Source organism: Mauremys reevesii, linkage group 4 (genome assembly GCF_016161935.1).
Source record: "Mauremys reevesii isolate NIE-2019 linkage group 4, ASM1616193v1, whole genome shotgun sequence".
NCBI lineage: Eukaryota > Metazoa > Chordata > Testudines > Geoemydidae > Mauremys > Mauremys reevesii.
The window spans coordinates 52,911,888-52,924,466 of NC_052626.1; the positions used below are offsets into that span (position 1 = coordinate 52,911,888).

At 43.1% G+C, this 12,579-nt stretch overlaps 1 protein-coding gene across 4 annotated transcripts in view; it reads left to right on the forward strand.

Moving 5' to 3' along the window:
* The window catches only part of STXBP6 (syntaxin binding protein 6), a 234,877-nt gene that overhangs the window by 50,343 nt on the left and 171,955 nt on the right, over positions 1-12,579 (forward strand). For 2 of the 4 annotated variants that reach the window (XM_039538345.1, XR_005598356.1), the window contains one exon: positions 12,160-12,246. The exons of 1 other annotated variant lie outside the window; for it this stretch is intronic. The gene's annotated coding sequence lies outside the window, so the exon portion shown is untranslated. Of the gene's footprint in view, positions 1-12,159; positions 12,247-12,579 lie in introns of those variants that run through there. One more of the 4 variants, XM_039538347.1, reaches the window with a different exon arrangement.

Below are 12,579 nucleotides of genomic sequence, written 5' to 3' on the forward strand. Positions count from 1 at the left end.
GATGTATTGCTGCTAGCACCATTGGCTTGGGGAGAGTTGACCTGGGGATATACTTTACAAGGCCTCCTGATCGAACAGTGTATAATCTATTGGCTGGAAACCCATTTTATGAAATAAGACCAAGAGAGCAATATTGTAATCAAACTGTTAATCCTAACTCAGTTATTTCTTGACTTGTTCAACTTCCATGCTGTTTTCTTTGTGTTAGGGCTGGAATGAGGTGGCTATGCCTAGTGGTTAGTGTAGAGTGGAGGGCTGGGTCCCCACATCAGCTGGGGCTTTGAACCAGGAGCTGAGGTCAGGAACCAAGAATCAGGTACAAGGAATCAGGTCGAATCAGGAGGTCAGGATCAAGAGACCGGACCAGCTAGAACTGGCTAAACAGTCCAAAGAAGGGGGGGAACCCAGTTGTGTGGTGACTTGCTGTTCCTTCTTCTGGCTTAGGTCCCACTCCCACTACTTATCAGGAACTCTAGTGTTCCACCAATTGGGGCCTCAGGCTGGAGCCTTCTGTCTGAGCTGGACTTCAAGGAGTCCCAGTTCAAGCTGATGCTAGCAGGTTGCTGGGTGGAGGATTGGAATGTGATGACCCCTCAGTATCCCTGTCAACCCATGGGTCATGATGCTTTGGACACCTGTGTACTGCAAGACTACCAGGCCATCCCTGTTTAACAGCTTGTTGTTCGTTGTGTTGTTACTTAGCACTAGCTGAGTTAGTCCCTATTGAGCAGCAGTGATTACCATTCGTGGTCATTAGGCAAAATCATTTTACTGTGAGACACCTCACTAAAGTAGCAACCCTGACTTACTGCATCCCACTTAAGCAGAAAATACTGTGAACACATTAGTTCATAACAATTTGTAAGTTGCTTCTAATGCGTAGTGCCTTGGCTAAAGTAATTCACTGCACAACAACAGAGGGAGGAGAATTTGTTGGATGCTGTGGCAAACCTCTGTCCTTTTTTTTATTGCTTTAAAAAAGTCACAGGCTCTTTAGTTTCCTATACACGTAATGGCATTTAAGGTCTTGTCTGGAAAAAAATCTATAGGAACGGCCTGACTTCAGTTCTGGGAAAGATAATGGAGTGACTGATATGAAACTCAATAAAGAATTAAAGGAGGGTAATGTAATTAATGCCAGTCAACATGGGTTTATGGAAAATAGGTCCTGTCAAACTTGATATCAGGTTTTTTTGAGATTGCAAGTTTGGTTGATAAAGATAATAGTGTTGATTCATTATACTATGAGTATGTCTACACTACCCGCCAGATCGGCGGGCAGCAATCGATCTAGCAGGAGTCTGTCTATTGTGTCTAGTCTAGATGTGATAAAGTGACCCCCCCCCCCAAAAGCACTCTCCCATTGACTCCTGTACTACTCCACCACGAGAGGCGCAGGCAGAGTCAACGAGGGAGCAGCTGCAGTTGATTCACCACAATGAAAACACGGTGAGTAGGTCTAAGTACGTCAACTTCAGCTACGTTATTCACGTAGCTGAAGTTGTGTAAACTAGATGGAAACATTTCCCCCCCCCCCTTTCCCCTTTAGGCCTAAGACTTCTGTAAGGTGTTTGACTTGGTACTGCCTGACATTTTGATTAAAAAAACTAGAGCGATATAAAACATGGAGTGGACTAAAAGCTGGTTAACGGATAGATCTCAAAATGTAATTGTAAACAGGGAATCACCATCAAACAGGTGTGTTTCTAGTGTGACTCTGTAGGGATTCGTTCTTATCTTGATCCTACGCTGTTCAACGTTTTTATCAGTGACCTGGAAGAAAACATAACCTTCACCGATTAAAATTTTCAGATGACACAAACATTCTGAGAGTGGTAAATAATGAAGAGACTAGGTCTGGCAGAGAGCTATCTAGATCACTTGATAAGCTGGAGACAAGCAAACAGTGCTGGACAAAATGCAAAATGTGTATTGCCACTGAGTGGCAGATGTAGGAAGAAATTTAGGAATCTTTCCAGCCCTGTCGTGCTTGCTCTTGGCTGTATAGACTTATACCATCACCTTCTCATACCACTTTTAGAAGTCCCAGCAGGTTCAACTCAACATTTTGGTGTGCAACTAAGTAAATGTGCAAAAAAACATACCACATGTATGTTTAAGATCACCATTTAAAATTAAAATTCACACACACTATGCTGTGCTTTCACAAATTCATAACTTTCATATTTTAAAAACATTTTTTGTAAACCACTCATCACTGACCATGTGCTTGTGAGGAGGGGTGGGAAAGTCCATTTGAAAATTCAGCTGTTTAAGACAACTCCTCCATTGGAGCTGAATATTTCCTTCAATAGTTTATTGATAATTTTGGAAAGTTGTGTGTGTATGTAAATAGGTTTGTAATAGATACTTTGCAGTATGGGCAATAGCTTCTATCTTTCAAGCAAAGACAGTTTCTTACTTTAATTTTATTTATTTATTTATTTATTTTGGAGAATGACAGCTAGACTGAAAGAATGGAACAAGTAGGTATTCTGATCATGCTATTCTACTAAACTAACAGCCTTGTCAGGATTTCACCTTGGCTCTGTAAGTGAAGTTGACCTATTTAGTTTAATCCTTGTATGCAGAGCTAATTAAATTCTTTAATTACATTTTAAGGATAAACTTAAGTTCAACACCTCTTCTGGGATCAAGTCTAGAAATTGGGTGTCTTAAACGTTGCGTTTTGAAAAGTTACAGATTACCTTTCTGTGTTCAGAATGGCAGCATACTACTCAAAACACTTTGTGTTAACTGTTTTTGCTTGTGACAGCAATGGATATAAAATATGGATGAAAGGTAATGGTCAAATGCGTTGCCTTAGCATTTATAGCAAGCAAATATCCAGGGGAAAATCAAGATCCATAAAGCAGCAGAAGCTATTCTTACGAATAGTTGTGTTTTATAATGACACTACCATTGACTGAAGTTGATTTAAGCACTGTCTCATAGCTCTTGGTGGTTTCAGCAACAGTTAGTTACTCAACACTTTCATAGCATGCACTGTAACTTAATAGAGAGGCTGTCTTCTGGACACAATCCTGTTTACGCCTAAGTACTATCTTGGTGAATACAGCAGTCTCATACGTTGAAAAGTAATAGTGAAAACTGCATACATTAATTTGTAACCGTGTTTAATAGGAGTGTTTTCCCCTTGCTGGCAAATAGATGAATTACACTTGCTTCTTTTGCTGTTTCATTTTCCCCTCCCAATGTTTTTGTCCTTTTGCTCCTCTGAGTATGCTTCTTGCCTCCTTTTCTGCTGCTCTCCTGAGCATCTGGTCCTTCTCTTCGTCTTGAACAGCATTTTGAGTTGCTTTGATTCCACTGGGCATTCCTTTCCAACTGGCAGCCCCAGTTCTGCTATTGAATTCTGCTCCCTGTAGGTCAGATTTCCTCAACCCCTCCTATGTAGCAAGAGCCCTAATGAAAACATTGGCTGGATCCTCTTGCTTCCACAATCCAGTAAAAGCAACTGCAAGGAAGGACAAGGAAACTCCATGTGATATGTCAGCTCTTCTGAGACTGCTAGTAAACTTCCTGAGTGGCTCACTGTTTGACTTCTTTTGGGCTTCACTCAGACAGATCTGCTTGATCATAAGTAGTTTATTAATTTTAATGTAGTCTTGGAACTACTGTAAATTTGTTTAAAACTAATTTTTTTCTTGTATCACTGAATAATAGGTGAGCTGTCCAACTGCAAGCTGCTACTTGGCATAGATTTCATTTAGAAAGATTTTAGCATGGAAAGATTTGTGTGATGCTGCACATGAATTGTATCTTTCAGATTCATATTTGCTTGAATAGGCAGAAGTTTTTCTCATGTGTTTCAGTTAGGTCTATATTCTGGAGTGTAAATTCTGTAATCATATCCATAAAACTGTAATATGGTTAGAGTGAAAATCTGCAGGGGGAAGGGAGGAGGGGGAAAGCAATTTCTTAATACCTCCAAGATTATCATTACAGTAATATGAATGAGATGAATTGCTTAAAGCAAAAAGCCAGTCAAGACATCTGGGTTCTTCTCCCAGCTCTGTCACAATTTTGTGTGACCTTGAGCAAAACATTTAATTTCTTGGCTAGCAGGAAGGACTCTTCCACTTCTCCACGAGTGCATTCATTGAGGGGGAGAGGAGGATGGCTCATCTTTCTCTGAGCTGTCTAGCTTGGCTGCTGCTACTGGAGGCAGGATGCTCAAATGTGAAAGACCAATGACCTGACCCCATATGGCTCATGTATGTGCCTCAAGCCTGATCAGGAGGGGAGCAGGTCTTTTATACCCTTCAGTTCTTGGCTGGCACCAAGACTACCTTTGGAGACTACCTGTGACTGATGATAAAACCCAGGGCTTACATTTTCAAAAGTGTCCAGTGATTTTTTGGGCTGCCTATCTTGAGACATCAGCAGGAAGGTGCTCAGCACTATCTGAAAACTGCAGGCCCCTTTTAAGGTATCATGTTTGTCACCCAAACATTTAGGCCACCAAAATTACTGATCACTTTTGAAAAGTTATGTCTAGACTATAAAAAAAATTAAAAATATGCCCCAAGCAGAGCTTCCATAACTCCTGAAGAACTAGCATCTGTGTGAAATTCATTAGGGACATAGATTGGAAATCTGAATTTTTACATGGAAGAGGCTCATACATGGTGATGGGTGGCGGTACAAAACTATGAAATACGAGAGCTTTGTAAACACTTTATGGATTGGTATCTGAATCCATGCATATTGCATGATGTGAAATGCTGTTTCCACCAAGCCTAATCTGGTTTTCAGGGTAGAACACATTTCTGCATGTGATAAGAGTTAAGCACCTAGGAACAAGCCTCTAATGAACCTATAGCTATTTCATTTACAAAATGAGATGCTTCTCAGCTGTGGGTAAAAATCAGGCAGCTGAGTACATTTTAATTGGGCTCTGATTACTCAGATTTCTGGCACCTGGTGGTATTTTGTACTGTGGCTGGAGAGAGCAGTTCCAAAGACAATAACTAGCCATGGCACCCAACTATTTTCAGTTTCTGTTTTCAACAGCATGAAATTGGAACCATAGCATTTTAATATGTTGTAATAGTGAGAAGAAGCAGATTTTTTTTAAAGACAATTTGAGAAAAAAACATTAGTAAGTTTGGGGGCGATAGGAGCTAAAACAGTGAGGTTTTATTTTTTCTTTTAGAATTCTATCTTACTAGCAGTATTGCCTAACCCACATATTAAAAAATTGAGTAGGCTGCAAGATTATTATTATTTTTGGTGGCTCTGGTTCTTGGGCATTTATAGTCCATATTTTCAACCTTTCTGCAACCATGAGGGCTAATAACTTTTTTTTAAGTGAAAACTAATTGTCACAATCATATAAATTCAAGAGGTGGGGCTTTTAAATAAAAGCCAGATATGATGAGACAGTAAAATCATGAGTTGTCAATGTGGAGGTGCTTTCAGTAGTTATGTGAACAGGGAGCTATTTTTTCCCAAGAGGATCCTGCATTTTCCCCCTCTACCAATGCCTCTGCCCACCTTGAAACACTTAGATGAGAGATTCTCTCCCTTCCAACTTCAGTGGAGAATTGCTTCCATTCACCTGTGTCCGTTGCTCCTGTAAAGGATAATTCCCTAACAGGAGCAGGGGAGTCATGACAGAAGATCACAGTGTACTTTCTCTTCCTCCTTCTGTAGCGTATCATATGTTGGTAGCTGAAACTTAGTTTCATGTGGTTGAGGCTTGGCCAGCAGAAGCAAATAGGGATCCAAGAGGAAAAGGAGATGGAAACCAACACGCAAATCAGAAAGGAGAGAGATGAAAAGATAACAGCAAATTGCTTAGTTTTAGCCAGAGAAATATAATTTCAACCTTAACAGTCTGATTGCTTGTGGCACTTGGGAGTGAGTTGGTAGTCAGAAACTGAAACTCAATCCCAGGCTCCCTTTGTGTTTAATTATCCTTCTTTCCTGACCCCCATTTCAATGCATTTCAGATAATACTGCCTGTCTGCATCCCTCTGCTTCAGACATCCATGAAATAAAGCCAAGGTCAATATACAAAAACAACGAGGAGTCCTTGTGGCACCTTAGAGACTAACAGATTTATTTGGGCATAAGCTTTTGTCATGAACATACAGCTATGGGTAGCATAAAATCCCTCCTTTACCTGCAAAAGGTTAAGAAGCTCAAATAACCAGTTGGCACCTGACCAAAAGGCCCAGTAAGGGAGAAGATACTTTCAAATCTGTGGGGGGAGGTTTTTGCTTTGTGCTCTGTGTTGTTCTCTCTGAGACAAAGGGAGAGACCAACCAAGTAATCCAGCTCCTACTGAAATGATACATCTAATATGACAGAAATAGTAAGTAATAGCAAAGAATTTTAGCTTGTGAATTTTCCCTGTGCTAAGAGGGAGGTTTAATCCTGTTTTTTTTCAACTTTAAAGTTTTGCCTAGAGGGGAATCCTCTGTTTTAAATCTTATTACCGTGTAAAATTACCTTCCATCCTGATTTTACAGAGGTGCTTCTTTTACTTTTTACTTTATTATAAAGTTCTGTTTTTAAAAATCTGATTCGGTTTTTAGTATCCTAAAAACCCAAAGGTCTGGTCTGTGCTCACCTTGGTTACCTATTTGGTTGGTATATTATTCTCAAGCCTCCCTAGGAAAGGGGGTGAAGGGGCGTGGGGGGATATTTTGGGGAAACAGGAACTCCAAGTGGTCCTTTTCCTGAATCTTTGTCTACCGTATTTTCCGGCGTATAAGACGACTTTCTATACTAAAAAACAACCCCCAAAAATCGGGTATAAACAGCGGGCAGCCCAGAGCCCTCTGGGCTGCCGGCCGCGGCTGGGATTTAAAAGGCTCTGGGCTCCCCGCCGCAGCGGGCAGCCCAGAGCCCTCTGATTTCCGGCCGTGGCTGGGATTTAAAAGGCTCTGGGCTCCCCGCCGCAGCGGGCAGCCCAGAGCCCTCTGACTCCCGGCCGTGGCTGGGATTTAAAAGGCTCTGGGCTCCCCGCCGCAGCGGGCAGCCCAGAGCCCTCTGATTCCCGGCCGCGGCTGGGATTTAAAAGGCTCTGGGCTCCCCCCTTCGGAAGGCGGGGGTCGTCTTATACGGCGAGTATAGGCCAAAACCTATGTTTTAACTGTAAAATTAGGGGGTCGTCTTATACGCCCAGTCGCCTTATACGCCGGAAAATACGGTAACTCACTTGGTGGTGGCAGCGATACCATCCCAGGGCAAGGAATTTGTACCTTGGGGAAGTTTTTAACCTAAGCTGGTGGAATATAAACTTAGGGGGTCTTTCATGCAGGTCCCCACATCTATACCCCAGAGTTCAGTGTGGGGAGGGAACCCTGACAGCTTTAATGGGCTGTTGCCCAAATAAATTTTAGTCTCTAAGGTGCCACAAGGACTCCCCGTTGTTTTTGCTGATACAGACTAATATGGCTACCCCTCTGAAACCGGTCAATATATAATAATTCATTCATTGTATAGGCAGCTGGTGAAGATATTCTTTCGGGTGGAGTGGAGCTGAGTAAAACTGTCAGGCCCCACTTTCTGGTGTGTGTGCGTGAGGGGGTGTCACTGTTTCTATCCTGGCCTGGTGCAGAATATGGCTCCTGCCCTATAGGACTGGGCCCAGCTCCCCACTCCAGCGGCTTGGCTCTTGCTGCTCCTAGATTTTCTGTGATGGGCTCTTCCGGATGAGGCGGAGGAGGTAACCATCTGACTACTTCTTGTCTCTAATATCTTTTATTGGACCAACTTCTAAAGGTTTTCAGTCTTAGCCAGGTCTACACTAAAAAGTTAGGTTGACCCAGCTATATCACTCAGAGGTGTGAAAATTCCACACCCCCTGAGTGGACATAGTTAAGATGACCTTCTCTCTACCTCCCCCCCCCCCCACCCCCAGCAAATAGATAGTGCAAGGTTGATGCCTTTTCGGGGAAGTGGATTAAGTGGAGAGATGGAAGAACCCCTCCCTTTGCTGTAATGAGTGTCTACACTGAAGTGCTACAGAGGCACAGCTGCTGCTGTGCTGCTGCAGCTTTTCCCGTGAGGACATGGCCTAAATCTCTCTCTGTGTGTGACAAAAGCCAATAATCCTTTATAGTGATCCATTTAACAAGTCAGCATTTTACCTACAGTTGTCACATTCTGAAAGATACTGCAGCTATTTCCATAAACTCAGGCTGTGGCTACACTTGCATTTCAAAGCGCTGCCGCGGCAGCGCTTTGAAGCGCTAAGTGTAGTCAAAGCGCCAGCGCTGGGAGAAAACTCTCCCAGCGCTGTCCGTACTCCACCTCCCTGTGGGGAATAACGGACAGCGCTGGGAGCACGGCTCCCAGCGCTGGGGCTTTGACTACACTGGCGCTTTGCAGCGCCGCAATTTGCAGCGCTGCAGAGGGTGTGTTTTCACACCCTGCTGCAGCGCTGCAAATTTGTAAGTGTAGCCAAGCCCTCAGAATAGGAATGAACTGTGGTATGTCAGAAAAGTGTGATATGTCAAATGAAATTTCCTTTTTAATGAATGCTGTAGTAAGAGTAACTGGATAGTGAAGGATTTATCCTTTTCTTTCTGGTTTCATTCATATACCTTGAGTCTATTTTTGAAAGTTAACTTAGTTATTTACTTAGAGTTGTCTGAAATGTGAACTTTGTCAAAATATTTCTGCAGTTTTTGCACAACACCAACAGTGTAGTTGTGCATAAAAATATAATTGTATGCTCTTTGTTACTAACAATTCTGATCTGTTCTGAAATGAATTGATAAACTACCTGGGTAAAATTGTACTCTTACACCTGAATACATCCGGAATATCTCCATTGATGTCATTGGTCTCACTATGTTAAATAAAGAGATTATCATGGTATTTATGTGCAAACAGCAAATGTAAAGGTTTTAAATTGAAATTGCTCTGTGTGTGCATGCTGAATATTGGATCCTATATTTATTGATTTGCTTGTTTTTTTAAATGCAAACCTAAGACTGAAACTTTCCCATATATGTTTTGTTAGCTAGATGATGGCAAACATTATCTGTCTCTTTTTATTCAGTCAATTACATGTCTGGGCTAATTAGCAGTGACCTGAGGGTGATTCATATGAGCATACAAAGGAAGTTCAAGACATAAAAAGAGGCTTATGAGCTTGAATGCCTTTATGACTGGAGTTAGGGAGTTTAGTTGTGCCCTATGCAACGATGTACCAAACAAAAAGGTGCTGTAAAAAGGGTGCAGGCTGGCAGTGGGGGGGGGGGAAGAGGGCAACTAGACAGGACACCAGTAAGACTTCAAATATTCCTGGTTCACTGTAGACTTCTTCAAAGTAGCCTTTAGTTTATCTTGAGTAAACTTCCCTACAAAGGCAGCCAACTTAATTAAAAACAAACAAACAAACAAAAACCCCACCCCTCTGAATTATAGCTGCGATTTAAATTAGGTGCAGGATTTTAACCAAGCTGTCAAATTGCATGATTGCCACTGCTAACAAATAGTTCAGGGTAAGGCTATGTTGATATTACAGCCTGTGTGAGTAAAATGAATGTCACTCAAGGGTGTGAGGACAAGAGAGCTTTCTCCCATCCATATAGAGTGTCTTCATAGATTATGTGCTGCAGCGGTGCGACTGTTATCAGTACATCTGCGCTGCTGCAGCGCTGTACATATTGACATGGCCTAATTTTAAATTTAATTCCAATGTTTGTGTAGAGCTGGTTGGAAATTTTTTTTTTTTAAATTGTAAATCTTAAAAGCCTTGCATTCCTTTACAAAAGTGATTACTTTGTGTGACTGAAAATTTGTATAGTATTGTTATAGATTTTTTTTCCTTTTCAAAAGAATATTTTAAAATTTTAAAATAGGTATTAAAATAAATTTGATTTTGAAGGGGGGGAAAAACCATTTTTGACTAACCAGAAAAATCCAAATTGGTAGTACATTATGAAGAACAGAGTAAATTTTTAAAATTGAAAATTTTCAAAAAAATCCAAGACGTTTTTTGGGAGAAAAAGGGCCTGATCCTGCAGACTTGAATACATGGAGAATAACACTAACTTCATCTGGATTACTAAAATGCATAAAGTTTAGCATCTGTGTAATGGTTTGCACATCAGGGCCTATACTGTTATGTAAAAAGTTCAGGGGGGAGAGGGGGAGAGTTATTATTTCAACTAAGTTTTGACCTGCTTTGCTTTTGAGCTTGAAACTAGGCTAACAAGGGTTAACCATTGTCTTTGTCTCTGAGGTGACTAGGTGAATGAAGAGCTGGGTTGAGTAATTTAAATAGTATTGAATGGAACTAAGAGGTCCTTCATTAATTCCTCCTGCAAATTCAGAGGTCTTGCCCTTTCATTTTAAGTCTTATGTTAAATACTCTAGATATAGGAGAGAGAGAGGCTGAATCAGGGGCGGCGTTTCATTAGCTTACAAATGAACTTGGATACAGAATCTGTTTGAAAATCAATTAAGTTTAAAGTTTGAAGGAAAGGAGTGGCACTGAATTGGACTAAGACCTTTCATTCACTCTAGGTACTAAGTAACCAGGTCGTGGTCTACACTACAGAGCTAGATCAACACAAGACAGCTTACATCAACCTAACTCTGTAAGCGTTCACACTAAAATGTAGCTCCCACCGATGTAACTCGCCCACTATACCAACTTAATAACTGCACATCCGTGAGAGGCGTAGTGTTTAAGTCAATGTAGTTAGGTTGCTTCAGTGTCAGCGTAGGCCCTGCGTTGCTTGCATCTTCTGTTGCTGCTTTTCGGAAGCCTTCCCGTAATGCCCCATGCTAACAGTTAAATTGGTTCAAGCCCTCCCGGAGAGGGTGCACACGGTTGATGCAAGGAGTGTAGTGCGGACATGCAAAAGTAATTTAATTACTATGGTGGCTTAATTTTGTAATGTAGATATACCCTAAAGACTGGTATCAAGGGAGTGGCTCCCAAGTGGGAAATAAGTTTAAACTAATTGAGTGAGCCAAACAGAAGGTCACCTGATTTATTTGGAACTCTCCGGAGAAAACAGGGCTGGGGTCAGTGACAGAAGGAGGGTGAAGAGTCCAATCTTTGTGGGGACAGAGGCACTCTTCCTCATAACTAGCTGCCATATAGTCTCTTAAGACCTAGTGCAGGGGCAGGCAAACGTTTTGGCCTGAGGGCTGCATTGGGTTTCAGAAATTGTATGGAGGGCCGGTTAGGGACCACGACTCCTACCTCCTATCTGCCCCCCTTCCCCCAGGACCCCTGCCCCATCCATCCCCCGCTCCCGGAACCCCTGCCTGTGACTGCCTCCTGCTGCCAACCCCCCCTCCTTCCTGACTGTCTCCCCCGGGACCCCGACCCCCTCTAGCCAATCCCCCCTGCTTCGTGCCCCCTTACCGCGCTGCCTGGAGCACCGGTGGCTGGGGCTGCTACAGCTGCGCACCTGGCTGGAGCCAGGCCACGCCGCCGCCACGGACACCGCCACCACACAGCACAGAGCACTGGGTCAGGCCTGGCTCTGCAGCTGCGCTGCCCCAGAGCATTGTGCTGCGTGCTGGATGTGGCCTGCAGACCATAGCTTGCCCACCTCTGACCTAGTGGCATCACTCAATGGAGTTAATACTTTTAATTATGAGCTTGTCTTCAATGCTGAGTTACAACTTGAGAATTGCTCCTGACTTGATTCCTGTTCGCATATACACACTGTTACCTACATTGTGGAGGTGCTTTTAACTCTACTTGCTCACCCAAGAGAGTATAAGCTACCTATATCTTGAGTGTCCTCTGCCTGTAAGTCAGGTGAACGTGATTCATCTGTTACTAACACGACCACGCTGTAATGAGGACACATCTGCAGAGGCGCCGAATCCTTGGAGCACCCACAGAAAAAAATAGTGGATGCTTAGTGCCCACCAGCAGCCAGCTTCCTCCCCAGTGCCTCCCATATGCTGGTGGCCCTGCCAATTAACTCCTCCCCTTCCTTTCCAGCATCTCCCGCCTGCCGCGATCAACTGTCTGTGGCGTGCAGGCGGTGCTGCGGGGGAAGGGGCAGAACTGGGCGGGAAGAGGCGGGGACTTTTGGGGGGGGAAGGAATCGGGTAGGGGTAGATCCTGTGCCTGTGCATGTCAGTGTGCTGCTAGTCCTTCAATGCCTTCCCACAATTCTCTCTCTCTCTCTGCTTTGAAAGGACAGATGTGGTTTCGCACCATTCCCTGGTAAAGAATTCATAGAACAGTTTGGATTACTGCTCTTCCATGAGATACACTATACATGAGTGAGTACAGCACCCAGTGTCAGCTACAGGTTTTTTGCTGCCCCAAGCAAAAGAAGGGAGAGGGGGGAAAAAAAAGCCGGAGTGCCGCTGCCAAAGCAAAAAAAACCAAAAAACCCCAAAAACCCCCCAAAACCTGAGTGCCACCCCTTGAAAAGTGCCGTCCCAAGCACATGTTTGGAATGCTGGTGCCTAGAGCTGGCCCTGACAGCACCAGTACAGACACTGCAAGTCTTTTGCAGTGTGGCCGCTCTTACTCGAGCAAGGCTAACTTGAGAGGAGTAACTTGTGCGTAGGTAAATTTGAGTTAACTCTGCAGTGAAAACATACCTTTAG